Genomic DNA, 23,514 nt, shown 5'->3' on the forward strand with positions numbered 1-23,514 from the left:
CAACAGATCAGTAGAACCTATTCATTATGTATAACTGAAGCTTTATGCCCACTGAATAGCAACTCCTCATTTCTGCTTCCTCCCAGACCCTGGAGGCCACCACTCTGTGGCCCTGGGTAGAGTGCCATGGCATCCCAGCTCACAGCAACCTCAAACTCTTGGGCTTAAGTGATTCTCTTGCCTTCGCCTCTCAAGTAGCTGGGACTACAGGCACCCACCACAATGCCTGACTGTTTTTAGAGATAGGGATATTGCTCTGACTCAGGCTGGTCTTGAACTCCCAAGTTCAAACAATCCACCTCCCTCTCTCTCCCAGAGTGCTAGACTTATAGTTGTGAATCACTACACCCAGCTTGTTTGTTTTTATATTGAAGATAACTATCCTAACACACGGGAGATGACATCTCATTGTGGTTTTAATTTGCATATTCCAGATGTGTAGAGACATTGGACATCTTTTCATAGACTTCTGGGCCATTTCTATGCCATTTAGAGAAATGTTTGTTCCAGATTCTGTGCCCATTTTTTAACTAGGTTATTCATAGTTTAGTATTATTTTGGTTTTCTTCTGTTAAGTTGTACAAATTCCTATACATTTTGGAAATTAGTTCTATATCACATGCATGCTTTGCAGATATTTTTGGCCTTCCTGTGGGCTGCCTACACTTTCCTATCATTTTGTTTGCATCTGTATAGCGAAGTCCATGAAAGCATCCACAAGACCAATTTCTTCCTTATTCTATGTTTTCTTCTAGGAATTTTTACAGTTTTATCTTTTATTTCTAAGTCTTTAAGCCATGTTCAATTGTCTTTCACATATATTGTAAGATAAGGACCCAATTTCACTTTTTTGCATGTGTATATCCAGGTTTACCAAAACTATTTGTTGAAGAGACTATTCATTCTCTATTATGTATTTCTGGTGAGTGCCCTTTGAAAAAATTGGATGGCCATGTATTCTTGGATAGATTTACTTTAAAAAAGCCTCATGTGGTTAGTGACAGCCATATTATGCAGGTCAGATATAAATGGGTTTTTTAGCCTTTATTAGAACTTAAAAATATCTTATGGAAAATAATCCTACCTAATGGCTGATTAGATAATTGTTACTTTCTCCTATGATCTCTTTAATTTCAAATTCAGGAAACAAATTGCTATTTGAATGATCCCCCCTCTGAAGTTAGCTTCATCACCTAATCCGATTATGGAAAATTAATCCTTTTGAAAGTAGCTGCTTTTATTTACTTAATAATTATAATTTTTATTATTTTCAGTATCAAATTATTATGCTCCACCAATAAAAATAAAATAAAAGTTGGCAAAAATCCTCTTTCAGCCGGCACATAATCTTATCACTGTTATTTGTGGTATGCAACAGGAAATCATTCATGACTTCAGAGACATGTGATGCACCTGAACTACCTACTTCCACATCAAATGCCTTTCAAAGCAAGCTTCTGTTCGGGATGCAATTCATCACAGTTATCCCAGGTCTCCACGTTTCACAGGGGAACATGACATGACACGGTGTAATTAAAGGAACGCAATGTGGTGGCTCGCATTAGAAAGAAAGGACGTATTTTCCAGATCAGCTGATAGGTCTTCACTCCAGCTGCCACAGAGAGGCTCGGAAGCTTTTGCGATGAAAGCTGGCCAATCTTGTGTGTTCAAACGTACAAGGTCTTTACATTTCTGCCCATTTCTATTAAATGCCAAGTCAACCACTGTCGGAGAGTGTTACAGACCTCCTCCCTCAAGCTGTGATCTTGTCAGATCTCATAAGCCAAACAGGGCTGGGGCAGGGTGAATACTTGGATTAGATACTTATTAGGGGAAAATAAAGGTAGTCTGGGTTGAGGCCAGGGAGCTGTTTCACCTCCCCAGTCCAAATGGGCTCACCTTATGTCTAGTACATTCCTGTCCTAGTACCTTGGCCTATGGGCCTAGACTGGACATGTGCTTGGGGGTCACACGTTGCACTCTCTCTCCTGAAGTTGGGGAGAGTCTTGTCTTGCTTTCCTGGCTCTATTCCAGTTCAGCTAATTGCTTCTTCTTGCTTTAAATCCCCCCTGCAGTGTCTATTGAAGGCTGTCTTCTTCATTTATGATTCTAAACTGTTGTGCCATGTTGCTGTGTGCTGGCAAGCAGCTGTTGCTCTCTGTTCCAGCTGTGGCAGAGTTTTTGTAGTGGCCGGAGTGGATTTTACACATGCCATACCCAATTGAGGAGAGAGACATCGTTGTAAAGTCCTGGAGCTCATCCCAGTGATGCATGCCATTTCGGTGAAAAATTATTCTATATAATCATATAGATGCAAATGCAGATCTATACTCCCACAGTCTAGACTTGTTAGCTCACTACCATCTGTCTGAGACAAATTCTCAAAAGGAAACCAGGGTGGTGAGGCAAAGTGTGGGCTGGAAATTGTGAAATTGGAAACCCTTATTTTCATGATTTTTATTCTTTTTTGGTTTAGCAAGAAAATTCTAATTTAAATCAGTTATTGAAAAAACTTACCAATGTCAGTTTACAGAATTTTTAAAATATTATTTTGCTGTTTCTTGATTTTAAAAAGGGGATACAAATTTGCCACCAGTGAATACCACTTGTAACATGCCAAAGGTGGCACAGCACAAAGCATTTGGCTTGGAAACATATGTGAAGACCTGGAAAATCACTTGAAATGATTCTTTTTTGTTTGTTTGTTTGTTTTTTGACAAAGATATTCCTTAGCCCCTTTTCCACTCCCTTCTATACCCCAGCCCCACAATAATCATCAAATTTTTATAATTAGAAATTTTCTACTCTGATAGCTTTCACCCTGATCTGTACTTCATTGCTCCCCTCAAAGCACCTCTTGTCCCAAGGCAACTTGTTTAGCAATACACATTTCCTATTTTAAAACTCTTACTTTCTCATTAATAAGGAACTACTTTAGTTTAAGAGGAAATAGCATGTTTAAAACAATTTCTACTATAATAAGCCTAACTGTTCACATCTGCTTGGTTTGCGGTCCTTTCATTTAGTTCAACACAGACCCCTGCTGCAGCTACTTAATCACTTTCTCTTTTGTTCCAAATATACTATCCATCCGATACAATCTTCACCAAACCTTGAAATGTGGGTGTATGATGCCTCATTGCAGTTACATGTTAAGTAGTTTAGGCTTGAGATTCAATTTCCTTGGCTTCTGAGTGAGTTTCCACTTGTTAAGGCTGGGTTTGGTTGACTCATGCAACTCTTCTCATATTAAGAAGACAGTTTCTTACTGCAGAAATCTGCCTTTGGCACTAAGAAAGTCCTCCCTGCTAGCTTCTTATTAAAGAATGAAGCAAAGTGGGTAGGAAAGAGAGGGGGAGAAGAATAGACTCAGAATTGCTTTGATTCCCTGTACATGTTTATATTTTATTTGGAAGAGGTGGTTTCTACTAAAAGTCAGAAAACCTGCCTTCTGATACTGATACAAAATTTTTATTTCTTTTCTGTCTTTTGGTGAGCCAATTATCCCTTTAATTGAAGAAATGGTGTTAGAATTAGAGACTTTAAAATTTGGAATTAGTAGAGATTATATGATAATAATTTCTACTCCATGAAGAAATCTGGGAGCCATACCCAAAAGAGATTCCTATCCAGATTCCCATTATATTTCTGATGATCAGTCAGAAAGATAATGGTTTCCATGCCCTCCATTTTCAAGACACACGGTCAGTTGTTTCCTTCTTTCTTTGCAATTAGATAAGCAGGCGTCCAATGACCCCCTCCTTCAGGTATGTCACACAAAGTGTTGGAATTTCTCTCCATCTGAAGACATGGAAAGTCTATGAGGAACTATATACTTGTGTGCATTGATAGTTATTTGACAGTGCCACTCACAAATTAGAAAATCACAAAACCCTAAAGTTGTAATAGCCTTTAACATGCTATTTGGTGGCCAGGCACTCTGGCTCACACCTGTAATCCTAGCACTCTGAGCGGCCGAAGCAGGTATAATGCTTGAGCTCCAGAGTTTGAGTCCAGTTTGAGCTAGAGTGAGACGCCTCATCTCTACTAAAAATAGAAAAAAACAAAACAAAAAACAGCTGAGCATTGTGGTACATGCCTGTGAGGCTGAGGCAAGAGGATTGCTCAAGTCCAAGAATTTGAGGTTGCTGTAAGCTAACATGCCATGACACTCTATCCAGGGTGACAGTGAGACTCTGTCTCAAAAATAAATAAATACATACATACATACATACATACATAAAATGCTATTTGGGTCAGAATCCTTAAAAGGTGTGTATGTTTTTCATAGTCATGTTTTCTTTATTAATAAAGAATCTTCTGGGCAGCTCCTGTGGCTCAAGGAGTAGGGTGCCAGCCCCATATACCAGGGAGGCAAGTTCAAACCTGGCCTTGGCCAAAAAAAACTGGAAAAAAATATAAAATAAAATAAAGTAAAGGATGTTCTTTTTTTTTTTTTTTCTCTAGTTTTTGACTGGGGCTGGGTTTGAACCCATTACCTCTGGGGCCAGTGCCTTAGTCCTTTGAGCCATAGGCACCGCCCAAGGATGTTCTGATTATCAGGATGTCTTACCAACATGAAATAAAGAGTATGCTGGTATCATGTTTCTTGAAACTGATAGACAGAACTTTATGCACAATTTTTTGTAATTATTTTTCTTTTTGAAAATAGAAGATCATCAGGCATAGAAATTGCAAGTGCTAAAAAAGACACAGCTCTGAGGTAGTGTTTCCATTTCACAACAAGGATGTGTAGCTATGAGTAAGAGCAAATGGGAAAAATGTTTGAATGGTCTCATTTTATTTTAACTACCTGCGGATCAGGTGGTTATGATGTTGTGACCTAATTAGCATTCTATTAAACCAGAGTGGTGAGAGATGACCCAAGCTCACTGCACTTTTGAGAAGCTAAACTTAATTCTCCAAACCCTTCACACTATTTGGCTTTGGCCATTTTGATTTGTACCCAAGTTTGAATACCCACTTTTGAATCAGAATGAAAATCTCTCACTCTCCTTTCTGGGGTGGACCCTCTCCATGGCCTCACGATGAAATTACCTTATTTATGTGACTGCTCAAAAGGTCTGAGAGATCTACATTTTCCCTCTGCCAGCCAATTCTACTAATTTTTTAAGACCTAGTTTTTTCATGTATTTTCATTTGTCCTCACCTGTACAGACTGTTCTCTTTTACTTCTGAAATCCTATAGAGATTTATAGAGATACTTAGTCTTGAAGTTGAGTTTCTCTGACATGTTATTTTCCTTTTAGCATATGCTCTTCAAGGACAACACCTATGGAGTATGAGTATGAATGCTTATTACCATGGTCAACATCATTATCAAGGTAAACTTACAGAAAGTACTCAGGAAATGGTTGCCACATAAAGGCTACAGGTTTCATTCACTTATCTGTCTTCTGAACAAAAACTAAAGGAATACCCAAAATGTGGAAAAGACATTAAATGTATATTCTAAACAGAAAATGCACTTGTTTTGTTCAATATAACTATATTCCACATTTGATGATATCTGGAAAGGCATAGCATGGTCTTTAAATACTTTGGGTGAGCATTTAATGAATATTTGCCCCAGTCATTGAGAGAAATGATCCCCCAGTATCTGAGTGGTATATTTCTTTGTGGATTAGGCTCTCTGTTTAATCACTTTCCAACAGCCTCTTCTATTCACCTGTCCACTTGATCTACATTAATTATTTTAAGGGACATCCTTGTTAAGTGAAATTGTTTTTCCTAGCCAGACTATAAATAGCCTCTACCTTATTCCTCATTTATCTCTGTGGAGATCACATTGGCTGCATTTATAAGGAAAGAAAACCATGACTTGGCCAAGATACAGGAAGCAGCCCTCTCCAGAGGCAAAAGAATTTCACAGTTATTGGAAAGACACAGCTTATTTTTTTCTTGACAACACACCCAGGACAGGGCATCAGCTTTTTTTTCAAGTGTGAAAGTTTGCTTTTGTAGTGTCCTTTCTTGGCTAGCCTAGGAGAAAGCAAAGGAGAAACACAGTAATAATAATAAAAACAACAGCAGGAATAACTAAAATTACTAAAATCACATCTTTTGTCACCTTCATTCATACACACACATAGTATAATTCAAGAGTAATGTTCATTTTGCAAGGGAAGAACTAAAGTGAAGAAATTTACCGTGATTATATATAAAAGCGTTCGAGTTATTTAACTTCTCAATATCTCAAGTGTAATAAAGGAACCAACAGCTGAAAGGGAGATGAAGTTCAGTGCAAAATATGCCCAAGGGTTTCTAGCTCATATTAATGCTGTTTCTGCTAAAACATTAAGAGCCCTTATGTCAATCAAGACTCAGTGATACTACAGTAGCAAACAACTCCACCACTTCAGTAGTTTCAAAAAGCACACTTTTTTGAGTTCCCACACTATGTCCTACCTGTGGTCAGTAGGGCAATGTACTTCATGTCATCTTCAGACTGCTATTGACTAGCCAATATAAGACACCTGGCCTCACCTAAATTCAGGCATGCAGACAATTGCAGTCCTGCCATGTTCCCAAATGCAGAGTAACAGCAGCAAACAAATTGGTCAAATAGCAGGAATGACTTCCATGAATGATCTTTTTTTACTATTAAACATCCATTTACAGTTTTCTCCCTGTATATTTTGCCTGTACAGAAGAAACCAAGCTTAAAGTTCCATTTGGTCAATCTCAAATCCAAGGAGTATTTGAAGATGCTGAGAAGTCTTTATATTAGGTTTCAATATGGTTACTCCAGATCCAGACAATTCTGAGGTAAAAATTGCCTCTTTGTCTGAACATTATATTGACTACACAGAAGATGACCACCAAAAAATCAATAAGGTTGTCGCTTTTTCTTGTTAAAACAATTCTGCTGCCAAGCTGGTTACTTCACTGATCTTAATTAACAATTGAATTCTGTGGGCCAATAGGCAGTCTACTTGGTGATGCAGTAATTAGCTATTATGACCCTTGGGAAGATGCCCTGAACAACATTGTTCCACAATGTGTGTGTGTGTGTGTGTGTGTGTGTGTGTTTGTGTATGTGTGTGTGAGAGTACTAGTGTCATCAGTGGAGGACAGGTAGGATGATTGGAAATTAATTGAACTATTTCTAACCTTATTCACATTTATCATGTAAGTTTTAGAAATTCAGAGGCAGGCTTGGTGCCTGTGGCTCAAGCGGCTAAGGCGCCAGCCACATACACCTAGGGTGGCGGGTTCGAATCCCCAGCCCAGGCCCCCCAAACAACGATGGCTGCAACCAAAAAATGGCCAGACGCTGTGGCAGGCGCCTGTAGTCCCAGCTACTTGGGAGGCTGAGGCAGGATACTCGCTTGAGCCCAGGAGTTGGAGGTTGCTGTGAGCGTGATGCCATGGCACTCTACCCAGGGGGATAGCTTGAGGCTCTGTCTCAAAAAAAAAAAAAAAAAAAAAAAGAAATTCAGAGGCAGTAACTGGAATTATTGATTGGGACTACTCTCCACCATTTGATGTCACTACTCCCATTCTTGCTTATTTTCTCAACTTCTGTGATCTCAGGTTTTATTCTTCAGCTCTTTTTACATTCCTTCTATATATTGCAAGTAAAATTTCAAAGTGAAACAGAGCCTAGGATTTTCCTATTAATAAAAGCTCAGACTAACTATCATTTCATAGGTTTATTTCAAAGAAGTGGAAGCTCCTATATTAGTTAAAATTCTTTCAGAAGCAAACAACCGATTCTTGACTCAAACAGGGATATATTTTTAAAAGGCATATATCAGCTATTGGTCTGTATCAAACCACATCCAAAACTCTGTGGCTTAAAACAACAATAATTTATTTTCATTTAAGAATATATGGGTCTGCTGATCTCAACTGAACAGCTCAGCTTTAAGCTACAGATATAGCTGAGCTTGGCTTCTTACTGTGGGTTGGGCTTATGTCTGGTACATATATATAAATTATAAAGTCTAGGTTGAAAGGATAAGTGGCACTTTTCATGGTGATAAAAGAAGCACCAGAGGACAAACCCAATGGAGCAAATACCCTTCAAGCCATTGTTTACATCACATTTGTTAACATCCCATTGGCAAAGCAAGTCACAGGGATTAACTCACCATCAAAGGAGAGGGGAAGTAAACCTCTCTCGTGGAGGTGGCAGAAGGGGAAAAAAGTACTTTTGAACAGCAATCTAATCTCCCTGAAAGGACATTGTGATGGTTCATGTATCATGGCATTCCAAGGGCAGTAAATCAGACTGTGTGCACAGAACGATGCGGGTCAGATCATTGCCTTCCTCTCCCTCTCTTGCTCTCAGTCTGTCCATCTCCCTTCTCTGATCCCTTGGTATGTTGATTTTATTCTCTGGAAGATTTCCTAGCATGACTAAAAATACAGCTGCTGGTAATTTGAGAACTATTTTTTATATGCTGTTATCCAAATGGACAAAGGACTTTTCCTCTCCCAGAAGGCACCTTTCACACTGAAGAGAAGATTCTGATTAGTTTAGCCAGGGGGAAGGGGGTCAATGCCCAGACCACATTAATTGGAAAGGTCAGAAGAATGTTGTGTGTGATTAACAAACCAAAATTAGCCCGTGTGTTGAAAGAATGGGGCATAAGATTTGATCATCCCAGTAGGATCATGTGGATTTGGGATGAGATGGTACCATCTAGACCAAGTGGGTGCTTGTTACCTGCAAAAGAAGTGATTAGTGAAGAGAGACAATAGCAATGGATGTATATTGCAGTAATCATGTGTAAATTAATAAGCACACAACATACATACAGTAATAAGCACATGATTCTACAAAAATATACAGCTGTGGATTGCAGTTTGGTGGAATGTACCCATTTACAAGTGTTTCAATTAACCCTTTGTCTGGTTGACAGAGACAAAGACCATTCTTTGTATTCTAGAGCTCACAGGTGACTTAGTCCTTTAAGAGTCACATAAAAAAAAAAAAAAAAAAGAGTCACATAAAAAGTGATTATTTCTACTTTCCCTTTAGATATTCATGGAAAATAGTATTTATGTTTTAATTTCAATGTTCATAGTGAGATTCTAATACGATTCTTTAGTTGCCAGGGATCCAAGACAATGTAATGTAGCATTTCACTTAAAGAGAAGGAAAGGGGAGGGGCATTGAGATAACAAGTGACTTTCCCAAAGTCATAGACATCAACAGGACCTAGCCAGATCAGACCATGTAAGTCAGAATAAGTCAGTGAAAAGGGGAAAGAAACTAACTTAGCATTAAATTTAACCAGCCCATTGTCTTAATAGTTCATATTACTAGAAGAATGGGAAGTCTCCTCTGCATTCCATAATCTACAGAAGCAAGCTACTCCTTTTTAGGCCACGTTCCAGTGAGACAGGACTGGTACAGGGATCCCAAGTTTCATTTCAGAGACTGACAGAGCTACTGAAATGAACACCTTGCTGTTCCATGCACAGTTGTAAACAAGTTCCCCTTTCTGGAGCTCTCCTGAATCCATCAGGCAGAGGCATGCACCGGGTTGGCTCTTAACAATATTAACTTCAATCTTTGATTTCATGATTTATCTTCTGTGAGATATTTTGGGATAGTAGGTCAATGGAAGATATGCAAAATAGAGGGTCAAAAAGAAGAATAATGAAGTTTAGTCAAAGGAGTATTTGTATTTGAGTGAGGAAATCACACTGGTGGACATCACAATGGAATCTATTTCCTCTCTGGGAGGTGAGGCGTAATACCATCTGTGTGGCATACGTGTGCCCACCTGAAACCTTTTAAAGAACAAGAGGGAAAACAAAGACTTTTAGTTCAGTTCAGTGCTAACTGAATTGTGCTCTGTTCTTTCTCACTTTGGCCAGAGCCAATTTAAGCAGATCTTCATTTTCTTCTCATGCTCCATTTCCACCAAATGTCTTTTTAGTTCAGATAAAGCCTCTCTCAGCCAGACTTTACTTCTGTCTTGCACTGGCATAATTACAGAAAATTGCACTGTTTGCTCAATTTTTGCAAATTGAGCTAATGCAAAACTATGTAAATTATTTACCAAAAAGAAGCAAAATCAAACAAGTAAATGGGTTTGCGCTACACATTAAGGGAGCAGAGTGGCGCAGCCGCATCTTGGTTACAGAACCACTTGAATAACTCAGTCCAGGGCTGTATGGTGGGAATGCCCTCGCTTGGCTCTGATGAGCAGTGGAAGGTGTGGCCCTTCCACATCCCTGAAACCCTAATCTCTTTTTTCCCCAACTTTTGAGCCAGCTGGAGGGTTTAGAGAGATCAATATTTTACAGTCTGGTTAAGCCAAAGTTCTCCTGTGGCTTGGCTGCCGTCTCATTCTTTCTTTTCCCCTTTTTATCGTCCTTTCTCTTCTTTTCTTCCCTACCCTCCTCCTTTATTATAAAGAAGTTGGCATTTTTGAACAATGGTGAACTAAGGATCCAACTTGTAATGCCATGTTTTTATTTTGATTTGTTTTGTGTTGTTGTTGTCTGTCAGGCCATTATAGTGGATCACTGTAAACTCCATCAGATTTGAAAGATTAGCTTTCTAACTGTGCAGTCAGGACAAAGCCTAACAAGGGTCTTTGCAGCAGTGAGTATCCTATTCGCACACCTAAACTCTAAAACATCCTGACACCCCCTAAATCAGCACTTCTCATTGTCTCCATAACTCCCTTCTGTTCTGATGACTGCTGGTATCCCACACTTAACTTTGGCAAGGCAGTGGAGAGTCAGGAAGAGATTTGAGAACTGAGTTTAGAAGCAGATGTTTTATCTGTATTCCTTTGGCTTTAGCTTTTTACCTTCGTACTGGTTGTGGGAAGAGAAACTTCAATTCAGCTTAGTTCAGTTTGCTGCATCTTTCTAGAGTTCTTCTAAATGTCATGTGATGGGAAAAAATAAATATAAGAGAAAAAGCCCAAATGGCATGAGTAATAATGGTACATATGGTAATAATATAATGGTCTGGATTACATGTGGTCTAGGGGTAAAAAAAAGGAATGGGTTGACATAGACTCACGGCTTCTAGTAATTAAAAAAACTCACAATCATACAGTTGCCACTCAGCATGTACTATATAAAGCATACTCTGGTGAAGAAGGCAAATGCAGTTTTTTCATGAAGCACATATGGAAGTAAAAAGACCTGAATTTGAATTTGAATAAAGGGTAAGGTTGAGTAATTTTAATAGAGGTTTAAGGATATTACTAGGAGCGACAATAGTATAATGGAAGATAATGGAATATGAGGGGATTTTTCAGGAACGATGAGTAGAAAGGTCTTCATGGGAAAATAAAATGAATTACCTTGTGTATATGGGTCGCACACACATTCACATTCAAACTCATACATGCACCTGATTGTGTACCTGTATTTATGTTTGTGACTGAGTGTGTAGAAGGCTTGGAATATTATTTAAGAGCGCAATTGATCTGATTAATTGTTATGTTAGGAAAACTGATCTTATGAAATCTTCATTTGATTTTAGTGTTTTCTTCAGGGTCTGGTTGGTTATAGTTTTTTCCTATTGCTACAAAATTAGCAGCATTGATTCTCAGCTCCTTTTTGAACTTTATGTGACATGAAAATGACACAACTTAAGATCTTTTGGTATATTTTTGTGCCAGAGATGGTTTTCCTTCTTTCTTGTCTACTTAACATATTCATAGAAATAAAAATATTTAAAAAACATAAATTCTACTGAACCACTTCCTCTGCTACAAAAGTAGACTACAAATAAAAAAGTTCAATTAATTCATCATATTCAATTTGATTCTATTCAATTTGAAAGCTTGTGGTAAAATGATCAATATTTTAAATAGTTACTACAATTATTTTAATAGTTGATATAGAAGATATCCTGCTTTGAGATTGGTTTTAATTAGTTTGAAAGTGGCATTTATATCTGAGATGTTGAGACTATATACCCCCTAAGTACATGGACCAGAACTTCTTTAAGGAAAACAATGACAATATCTAATAAAATAAACAAACAAACAAAAAAATAAATAAACAGTGATTTGTTTGAAACCAATCACCTCAGTATCAACATTAGCATTCTCCTTTTAGAGATAATGTTTGTTTTGCTTAATTTTTGCTTTACTGTTACTGGTTCTATTGTTTTATCCTTGATATTTCTTGGTCCGAATCACCTTTGTGAATTTGTGTTCTTCATTTTTCTTATTTTTCCCCAAGCACGTCCCCCAAACAGCCTCAGGGACTATCCTAGCTTCAACTCCCAACTCCTAGGAGATGATATACAAATCTCCTAACTTATTCCAGTCAGTCCAGTTTCCTGCATTCCATTTCCTCTTTCAATCTGCCATCTGGATGCTTCCCACCTACAAGACTTCAGATGAAATTGTTCTTGCAATGATTTTTCTTCCTGTTTTTCACCTTCAGGTTAATGGAAGCACCACTCTTTTAATATTTGACATTTGGTGCCTTCTTCTTTTATGTCATGTTAAATCGAGGTCATTTAAGAATCTTCCTTTACATTGTTTTTGATGCTGATGTTCACACTCAATGTATGTGATTCCCAGGCTGCACTTCTACTTCAGATCCTCAGCATCCTTTGCCTGCTGTAGATTTTGATCCCTCTGCACTGTGCAGTGAGCCCATTCCACCCATAGCCTTGTAAGGCACAGTTCTAAGAAAAGACTCCACCCCAATCCATTGGTCAATGACTGATGATGCAACAGACCTAGGTGGCTGTGGTTGTTAGAAAGTTTAGAACTAAATTGGGAAACATCTCTCACAAATTTCTGGGGGTTATATCGTGCATTATAAATATCACATTTATTTTCGTTTCACTTATTCTACTTTTACTTTCCTGTTTAAATAATCTCCATCTCCTTTTGAATTTTTAAATTTTATCTAATCATATTTTATACATTTTTGGAAGTTTTTATGGATCAGATACTCTAGTCATCGAATGCCTTGCAATATACCACACCAAATGTTTTAGCATTAAACACAAGCTGTCATTTATTATTATGTCTCACAGTTTTGGGAGGTGAATGACTAGAACCAGTTAGGCAGTTCTTATTCAGGGTGTCTCACACAGTTGCAGACAGTCATAGATGCTGGTACTGTCTTTGAGTCATTCTTCCCCACAGAGTTGTCATCTGTGCATATGGCTGGTAGAGGAATACCTGGAGCCCCTCAAGTCCCCATCCTTATTTCTATGTGGTTTCTCCAACATGGCAGATTCAGGATAGCTAGCCTTACTGTAGCAGGGCACAAGGCTTTAAAAGTGCATATCCTGGAAGAGAGTCAAGCAGAATCTGTATCACCTTTTATAACCTAAACTTGGAAGTCACATGGTTCAACTTCTGCACCATCCTTTTAGCAGAGGCAGACACAAGGCAACTCAATTGTTAGAAGAAGAGATGTGGACTTGATGGAGGGAGTGGCAAGGTTCTGCAAGGCCATATGATGTAAGATACTTTTGTATCCACTGGTGGCAAATACAATGTTCTGTAGTAGGCTAAGGTATAATATATGTTAAAGTATTTAAAAATTAATTTATCTTGCCACCTCTAGTATTTGCCACCTGCAAACCCAGCCTGGTAAAGATTATTCTCCCTATATCATAGCACTTATCCTATACCACTCTTCCAGTCAATAGATAACCATTCCTACTTTTGTAGTATTATTAATTTGTGTCCTGTGATCAAAAGGATCCTGTGGTCAAAAAGTGTTAAAACATTGAGATAAATTTCTGCACAACTGGGACTTGGAAGCATGCATTGTGACTGTTAAAGAAGGACAGATATGACACAGGAGACTTTCACAATGGGCATAGAACTCTTTTGTTCAGAGACTCTATCAGTATTTTTCGTCACTTGTATTCTTTAAGATGCACCATGGAAAGTTTTAAACTATATAACCCTGTCATAGCAACTTATATACAGAATAATTGTACAATACTTTATCTAAACCACAGAATTTTGAGGGATCAGAGTTTGCTATTGATAAACAGATGTTAACGGTTCCAGACACCCCAGTATAAGAGTCACTCTACTTAGGTGGCATTACAGGCTTTCCGTGCCAAGGCCTAATTAACCTCACAACCTCACAACCTTCTATTCTCTGTACCTTTGTATTTGCTCAACCCCATAATACTTCTACTTCCATTGAGAACCTTTACAAGTTGTCCAGGGAAATGTAGAAACCCTTCAATGAGCCATGATAAGACTTTCCCAAGGCAAACTCTGTTTTGGTCTGTATAGCAGCTACCTGTATCCATGATTCCTCTTTTGGTGGGTGTTCAAACCTTTTTCTTCTATGCTATATGGGAAGAAGTAGGGTTGTATTGGGCCACAGATTAAATATGCAGACAATAATGAAAGCTGATGAGCATAAACAAGGTTCATGCACAATTTTTGTTTTATCTGACAAAAATTTCTTTGTAATAAGCAATATCATCCTCACATAACCTACATGTGGCCCATCACTACTGGTTAGACATCCCTCCATGTGAGATGCATGTGTGTTGGGTTAATGTTTCACTGTATTCAAACTGATAAGCATCAAACTCTATCATATGCAACCCACAGAGAGAGATGCATTTCTCTCTTACTCAAACATTATAGAAGATGTGATACTCAAATATAATTAATTAACAGTGGTTTAGAGGACTCTTATAAATATCAGCTTTTTCTAATGCTAGATACCAATGGAGATTTGAATGAAGACATTTCCAAATCTTTGAAGAGGGAAGAGAGAACCACAGTGTGATGCAATGAGCTCAAATATGTGCAGGTGTTCAAAGGAACCAATAAATGCAAAAAAAAAAAAAAAAGCTGTTGCTATTATGATGATGATTGACATAAAAATTTATAAGAATATATTGAAATGATGACAGCCTTGATTTCCAGGAAAGGTAAGGAAAAATGACAAGGGTGGACTGGAGCATTCAGAAGTGGGGTGGGAAAGACAGGATGAACTTGGATTAGACAGCACTTTCATTTTCTACTTCTCCTTAATTGTCTCAATCATACTGCCTTCCTTAAAGATAGCTGTTGGTTTGTAATTGGAAAAGAAGAATATAGAGCTCAAAGATACCCTCTACTCAACAGGAACTGCAAGAAAATTGAAGGGAAGAAATGTTTTTCTACTTTTATATTTTCCCACAAAACATTAGGCAACTAACATGTTTAGTTCACATATGGCTCACAGTTTTCTCCTCACGCTCTTGGGTCTATCTATCAAACGTAGGGTCTTGAAATTGAGCCCACCTTTGAGAAAGAGTTAGGAAAATGGGAAGATATGAGAGGTTGGGATGCCCAATGGAGATGGTGTGAGAGGATGCCAGAAAGTGATAAAAACTAGAAAAGGACACAGAAAAATGACCTACATAATTAAGTTGATTTCAAGGCTGTAAGGATAGCGTGTGCCGGGTGGTCTGGACATCTGACAGGGACAATACACATGTGAGCAAAGCAGGAGAGAAGCTTGAAGCCAAAGAAATGAAGTTTGTATTTTCAAAAGGATATCAGGGATTTAGCTTGAGGGAAAGAATGACCTGATTACTGGAGAGCAGGAAGAGTTTCCTTGTCAGAAGCTTTCTCAATTAAATGCAAACAAAAGCTATGAGAAAAATTTGTCACAGGAATCTTTTGTGCAAAGGACATTGAGCAAGGTTTTGAATGACAGATTTACTAACTCTATTTACAGACAGAAAAATTTTAAAATTAACTTGTGATCATTTATTTATCTTCATCTTAATATAAAATCAAGAACTAATTGTGAAAGCTTCAATTTATGCATACAAATTTATAAAAAATATAAATGACTATAAGAAAAAAAACTATTACTACCACCCAAATTCCCATGCACCTCTTCTTCAGTCATTCAAGTTCCACTTCTAATCCAGCCACCCTGGACACTGGACCCACAGTTCAGTAGGGAAGCCCGGCATTTGTGGCACACAAAGGTGTTCACATTCCAAAAGCTCAATCTTCTTTCCATTTCTCTTATCGCTCAAGTCAACTCCATCAGCAATTTAATCCATTTCTGCTTTTCTGCTATTAGAGTTACCAAATATAAGAAGATAACTCACAAATGCATGACTTCAAGTGATATATCTCTAACCCCCAGGTGTGTTCAGCCATCTTCTCACCTGGCATCTTCTCCTAAATATTTCAAAGACTTTTAAACTCAATATTGCTAAAGTTAAACTGGATAAAATCATCTTATATGATTTCTTACATCTGCAACTGGCACCACTGTCTATCCAATTTATGTAATCTGGAAATGAGGAATACCCTGACACTAATGCTACATGTTTTATTCCAAATCTTACCCGCATTACTGTCTAAAAATCCTTTGACCCCATTTGCCTCTTCCTACACACTTTTACAACTTCCATTCACTGTAAAGTCTTTTCTTTCTATAACTTTTACATTAGCTAGTTGACTGATGTAGCTTTATTTTTTTTCTTCTCCATAGTTTAGGCAGTATTATTTTCTTTCTTTCTTTCTTTCTTTTTTTGGCCGAGGCTGGGTTTGAACCTACCAGCCCTAGCATATGGGACCAGCGCCCTACTCCTTTGAGCCACAGGTGCCACCCGCCAGTATTATTTTCAAAATGAAAATTAGTATCATGTCCTTCTTTAGCTTAAAATCATTCAAATCCCGTTGTTCTTAAACTCTACTTGATATTTCTTAACTTGGCCTTCAGGACCTAGTATGATCCGATTTTTATCTTCTTCTTCAGCTTTATCTTACAGGTTGACCCATCCCTCTCTTCCTGTTCTAGTCACTCCTGTCTCCTCTTAGTGTTTCTCAGACTTCATGCTGAAACCGCTCTTGCATCTCAATGATGGTACATCCTCTTGCCTCCAACATGAAATGTGCTTTTCTCTTATCAGTCATTACTCTTTATAACTGCTCAATTGTCATTTCTTCAGGTAGGTGTCCCTACCCTTCCTGACAACAGTCAAAGACTCCTACCTTTTCTGGAATCATTCATTTCAATTTTAGAGGATTGTGATTGTTGCAGTTTTATATTGGTTTGTGTGGTTGATAAAAAATGAGAGCAAGACTTTGCTTTGTTCACAATTGCCTTCTTTGGACTGCAGCTTATGCTTGGAACATACAAAGCTTTCATTAAAGACTTGTTAGATGAATAAATGTATCAATAAATGAATCAAAAGGTCTCTGGTAGCTCAGATGAATGGGAGTATCATAACTTATTGTCCTCACCAGAAATACGGCAGAGAGCTCACTCAATATGTATGATATTAGCACAGAAATGCAATTAACTGTTGTGTTTCTTTTTCAGTAAACTTCAAAAGACTGTATTATTCCAGTGAGGATCTTCCTGATGGCCAAGGTGAGGATGTAACTAAGGGGCTTGGACTGTTTTAAGCTATGTTATGAAAACTTGGAGGGAGGAAGCAATAAAAGAACGAAATGCAGCAGGCCAGAGCCAGTTGGCAGTACTGAGGGAAAAAATGATTGCCAACAACTGCACTTTTCAGTGAGACAAGAATGTGATCAAAACGATGGAAACCTCAGGGATCGCACATCATGTCAGCGTACTTGCCAGACAGCAATCAAATCTTCATGTAATGTACCAGAAAAACCACTGTCAAAAAAACCACAGTCAATTTGTATTTGGTTATGAAGCATCTTGGTTGTTCTCAACTTTAGGAGTATGATGTTTCATCTGCCGTATGTCCTAGAAAGTTTGTTGGACAAGAGCACTGAATAGAAAAAGAAAAACAAGCCTCTGACATCAGTCTTGAGACAGATAATTCAAACACAGATGATGCACTCCAGAGCACAGATACTACTGAACCCTCTTAAGTCCCAGTTTTGTATTAGGCTCTAAACTATATTCTGGGGTGGGGAGTAATAGGTTTAAAGGAGGGAGAACTAAAATAATTGTCTTTAGGGTTGCTTATTTCAGCTTAGTATGCAAAAGTTTCAGCTTTTCTCTGCAACCTGAAGTTGCCTAATAAACTTGCAAAGGAAGGGCTTACTGTCCCCTCTGCCTCCCCAAGCATTGCTGTAGATATTGCACATACATTACTTAAGTTAACCTTCATGACAAATCCATGGGATAGATAGTACTAACTCCTTCAAGAAGATTTAAAAACAGGCATCAGGAGACTACAGAACCTATTTAGGTGAGAATTGAACACAATCTGTGTTACTAAAACCTATATGTCAATCACTCTAAGGATTTAACTGCCAAACCCTCTGCCAACAGGAAATATAAACGATGCTGTATGATTGGTCAAAATCCTAGGCAGCATAATCTGAAAAAGGTATTTCTAATATATATAATATGATGCCTTTTATGTATTAATTCAATGACATGCCCATAGAAAAGAAGCAGCCTAAAACATTGGAATCTTGTAAGATTTAGCTATGCCAATTTTCACAAACACAAGTAGAACAGATAACAATTACCTTAGCTATCTATGTTCTTTTGCAAGTAGTGAACCTTCCATGAAATCATTCACATTGTTACCCTACTTGGCCTTTTGACTCAGCAAGGAGGCATGCGATCTATGTGTCTGAAGGAGAAAGCAAACTACAGTGTAGTTGATGAGCCGTGACCACTGCTACCAGGTTCGTCTCTCTTAGATTGTTTTGGTTTGGGAGAAAAAGGCAGCACATGCCACTCTTGTTACCAATACCCGGTTATGTGATTGAAATAAAAACCACCTGTTACTATGTGAGGACCTAGGGAACTGCAGCAGTATGGAGGTAGAGGAATAGTAAGAATGAAATGAATTGGGCCAGGTGCAGTGGCCCATGCCTATAATCCCAGCCGTCTGGGAGGGATTAGGGTAGATTGCCTGAGCTGAGTTCAAGACCAGCCTGAGCCAGAGTGAGGCCTCATCTTTAAAACAAATAGGCAGCGTGGTGGTGGGTGCCTGTAGTCCCAGGTACTTGGGAAGCTAAGACAAGAGAATTGCGTAAATCCAAGAGTTTAAGGTTGCTGTGAGCTGCGATGCCATGCCACTCTACCCAGGGCAACAAAGTGAGACTCTGTGAAAAAACAAACAAACAAAAAAGAATAAAATAAATTTACACTAGGATGATTTCAGTATATGATTCAGTATATGAGAGAAGTTTGGAAACCCAAACCTACAAAACTTGTCATTTCTGGGTAGCACAGTTAAGGTGCCAGAAGTTTGGGTCAGCTCACTGCCACTAGCTCTTGCATAAAAGGTTTCCAGTGAAGTACTAAAAGATCCTAGAAAGTCATGCTTACTGAACCATCATCATCACTGTCACCATCCTGCGTTATGTAATTTATTATCTTTCATTAAATCTGTATCCCTTGGCTCAGTAAAGTATCCTACAACATATAGTATCTGTGGGGCTTCACTGTCTCATTGCTGTGGTCTTCACATGCACAGGCATTTGTTTACCTCTTTGGTCTTCTTCATTAACAATATTCATCAACTGACAGGCTTTACATGCTCAGTAAAATCCTTTGGACAATGAGCGAGAGTGAACCAACAAAAGCTTTATTAGTGGCTTCAGAAGTGAATTTTAAAAACATTTTCTTGTCTCTCCTAACCTCATCCACTTGAGTGGCCTAATTTCTTTAATGGTACATAGAGCACAGTGCATTTTCCTTTGAGAAACAGAAGAAACACTCATGCTTTGTAATGACATCGGTATAATGAGGAGTTAAGCCAGCACGTGTCCATTGCTGTGAGGTTTCCATTTTGTGCCTTATTTTTCACTTTCAGTAATTTTATTTAAGAATAGATTGTAAAAGGAACATCGGACATCTCTAAGGAGTGGATGGGTTTCATTCACATGTCAAAGGATGGGGCAGGGAAAGTGTTTCCAGTGCCCCTGAAATCACACAACTGAAAGAAGCACTCACCTGCCAGTGACTAACTGCCTGGCGCTGTTGAGGGGGGACAGGCAGAGACAGAAAGTGGTTCTCACTCAAAGCACTTACACCTCAACTTCCAAATGGCACCCACAACATCCTTTCCATGCAGCAGGCTCCTTTGACATTAGAAGAAATATCACCGATGCCAGCCTGCAATACCGGCATCTCCAGGCAGGGCATCTGCTGTGTGCTGTGGCGGCACAGGGTGGAGACAAGAAAGGTTTAACATTTTTCATTAGTGTATGCCATAGACAGTTGAACTCCATTATAATGTCTGCAGGAAGAATCTGATCCATTCCATTATCGCAGTGACAAAGAGAAAGGATGGCTTGTGATTTCAGAAAGGTCAGACTGAACTGTTATTCAGCTGTAAGCACTCAAGGTATGATGAAAATAATGGGAGAAAGGCTTTAAAAGATGAAGTTTACAGTCAGACAAAAATTAACATTTAAAAAGGAAGTCTTATCTATGAGCTATCCCTATTCCTCTCTATTTCTCTCCCCTAGAAATTGCTGGTTGCTAGTGTATTTATATATAAATATGTTCTTTCTTCTTCAAAAATTCATATCTGCTGTCTGATTATTTCTGTGCTGAAGTGTTAGAAGGAGATGCCTGTTGCTATGGGAGTGATTGTGATGTCACTTCCACAATTATGGAAGATAATCGTTTTATTGTGTGATTAAACAAAAGAAGGAAATGAATTGGGAAGGAAAGCAGGTGGCTTATCTGTGTTTCTGGCTACAAGCAGCTAATTATTAATTCCTGTGGCAATCTTGGGAATAATGTTAATCATAAGGAAACATTTAGGGTACAAAGGTACATGGGGTGTGATATGTAGTTGCAATGGAATACACATTTTACAATGACACGTCTATAATAGTGTCTGAAAATTACCTATATGCTTAAGAACATTATCAGTGTGACAATAAAAATAAGATAACTAGCTGCTCCCTCCTGAAAGCCTCTATAATTAATAAGAACCACTGCCATGTGTGTTTACCCTCACCCATCTACTCGTTTTTTTGATGTACAGTTTCTATTGTGACAAAACTTGCTTTCCCTACATGGATTATAGGAAATAAGTCTTAGAATTATTTAGAGCAAACATTTCCCCATCTCTTCACTTTACACCTTTATCTTCATCACAGACTTTTTAAAAAAATCTTTTTAATTTAATAGTCAGGAAATACTATCTGAATTGAATCTCGTGCTAGATATTCCAGACTGTAGCCTTTAACATGATCCAGTTACATCTATGTACACTGAAGCCTCTACTCAATTAAAATCAACAGAAACTGTTAGCACTGTTTGTTGCAATCAAATTGAATCTTATATTGGACACCTCACCCTAAGTCTAACCCTCAATATTTTCTCCTAATTCTAACTTCCAGTATAACTCTAATACTACCAGTTTATCTTACATGAAGGATATACATATGCTGTACCCTAATACCTGATCAGCATGTAACTTTCTACTCCATTCCTTTGACTTTTGTCCAATATTTTCATAAATCCTTGATCTTGCCATCCTTGTCCTGTACTGCTATAACCAGATACTCTCCTAAATTATATCCCCCCAATGAAACACGTAGTAATTCTTTTTTTGCCTAAAAGAATTGCCTAATTTTCAAGTTGTACTCCTGAAATTTTCCTTAGTACTCATTGTTCCAGAACAATATTTAATATTGTGAACAAATTCTCCTTTTCCAGTCCTTTTTTATTTTCTTGGATTTTTGTGGTACCATTCTCTCCTTTTAACTTTCTGCCATCCCTGGTTGTATTTCCTCACTATTATTTTATTGTATCATACTCAAAATATATGCAGTATTTATCATCGGGTATTTAATCAAAAGTATTTACAGTATGTTTTTCTTTCTTTCTGCTCACTCTGTCCATTTTGCATAGGAAATGGGATTTATATGTTGCTAATTTCATAGTTACAACTACCATATATTTTCCAAAATGATGTAAATCATTAGTATCAGTATCTCAAACTCAAGTGTCTTAATTATCTTCTGACTTCATACTTAGCCATCACTACTCGAGTATTCCACAGTCATCTTTTATCTAACTTAGCGCCAATATAAATCATTCATTTATTAAGGTCTTGGCTTTTCCCATGTACAAAACTTCCTTAACTTAGTAATTTTCTATTCCAGTTCGTGACCAACATATATAAAGATCATCAGGACCCACTAATTTCATATCCTATAAATTCTGACTCAAAAATATTTCCCAAATAATTCTTTTTTCCATTCTTGATTTTCCTGCTATTATTCTCATAATCATTTCATGCTATTTGATGTTCTAACTGGAATTCTCATGTCTACTCTGTCTACCTCTCAACAAAGAACATCTCTTAACCCATGTGATTATTCTTTCAAAAAACAAATATAATTACTTTATTCATTCTTCATGAATCACCTGAAGATTGACCAAGCTGGATAGTTTAGCAATACAGGGTGGGCATAAAGTTTATGTGCAATATAAAGTTATTGCAATTTAAAGTTACAACTATTTTAAATTGTACACAATTTTTACATCCACCCTATATGTATTAAAAGCCTTAAATTGTTCCCTATTAATTATACACTTAGTAAAATCTCCTTAGGAAAAATGGTACAAGTTAACAATTATATACTTAGAAAAAACATCTACCAAATTGTTATTTTGATATCAAAAATTATCCCCAAATAAAGACTGCTTAGTAATGTATGACAGTTCTGTATAATGGAATATTGTATAAACCACGAAGATGTTTTTTATATTTCTATGTTTTTCTTTTCTTTTACAAACATTCACAATATATTTTAATGTTATATCACTATAAAAAATTTGGCTCTGGCCAAGACAAAGTAATAAGAAACTAACTTACCCTTTTACCTAAAACACCTAAAAACTCAGACAAAATATATAAATCTATCATATTGTATACCAGGCAAAGAAAAATGTTCGATGAGAAACAAGAAACAGAAGAAATGAGCCCTTCGATTGTCTTGGCTCATTGCCTGAATCAATTTTTCAGGATTAAGTATAAGGGAAGTAAAACAAGTTGTACCCCTGAAGTTTTCCTGAGCAGAATAGGAGGTAGGAAGTAGGCTAAGACAGGCAGATTTAACATGAAAAAGGGCTAGGAAAGATTCACAGAAGGAAATTTAGAGTTCTGGGTTTCTCTTAAGTTTTTAGCCCAGTACTGAGTGCCCTGTAGATATGAAAAACTGATACTGATGAAAAGTCTGAGACACTCAAACAGACCTTAGAATTTTCACAGGCCTGGAAATCATTCCTACTAAAACCAGCCATGTTGGAAAAATCTCACAATTCAAGGAAAAATGATGAGAAAGCCTTTGGCACAATGAGGAAAGATTTGCCTCAGTATTGAGGAAACAATAAGTACTAGAATAAATGATGCTCTGATTCCACAATCAAGGCTTAAAAGTGGGGACTTAAAGGACTGGACAGTTTACAGGTAAATATCTGTATTTCAGAACAAAGCTCAAGAATATAAAGCATAAAATGGATAAATATAAGACTAGCTAGGACTGGGGGCTCATGCCTGTAATCCCGTCCCTGTGAGAGGCTGAGGCAGGAGAATTGCTTGAGCTTAGGAGTTCAACACTTCTTTGGATGAGAGTGAGATCC

At 37.7% G+C, this 23,514-nt stretch overlaps 1 long non-coding RNA gene across 4 annotated transcripts in view; it reads left to right on the forward strand.

The window, feature by feature from the left end:
- LOC111723513 overlaps nucleotides 1–23,514 on the forward strand; it is a 159,599-nt gene that overhangs the window by 62,854 nt on the left and 73,231 nt on the right. For 2 of the 4 annotated variants that reach the window (XR_002772037.1, XR_002772036.1), the window contains exons 2-4: nucleotides 5,271–5,345; nucleotides 14,672–14,884; nucleotides 17,287–17,337. This is a non-coding gene — a long non-coding RNA (uncharacterized LOC111723513). Of the gene's footprint in view, nucleotides 1–5,270; nucleotides 5,346–14,671; nucleotides 14,885–17,286; nucleotides 18,815–23,514 lie in introns of those variants that run through there. The other 2 variants (XR_002772034.1, XR_002772035.1) reach the window with 1 other exon arrangement.

This window comes from Otolemur garnettii, unplaced genomic scaffold (assembly GCF_000181295.1).
Source record: "Otolemur garnettii isolate 467f Iridium unplaced genomic scaffold, OtoGar3 scaffold00012, whole genome shotgun sequence".
NCBI lineage: Eukaryota > Metazoa > Chordata > Mammalia > Primates > Galagidae > Otolemur > Otolemur garnettii.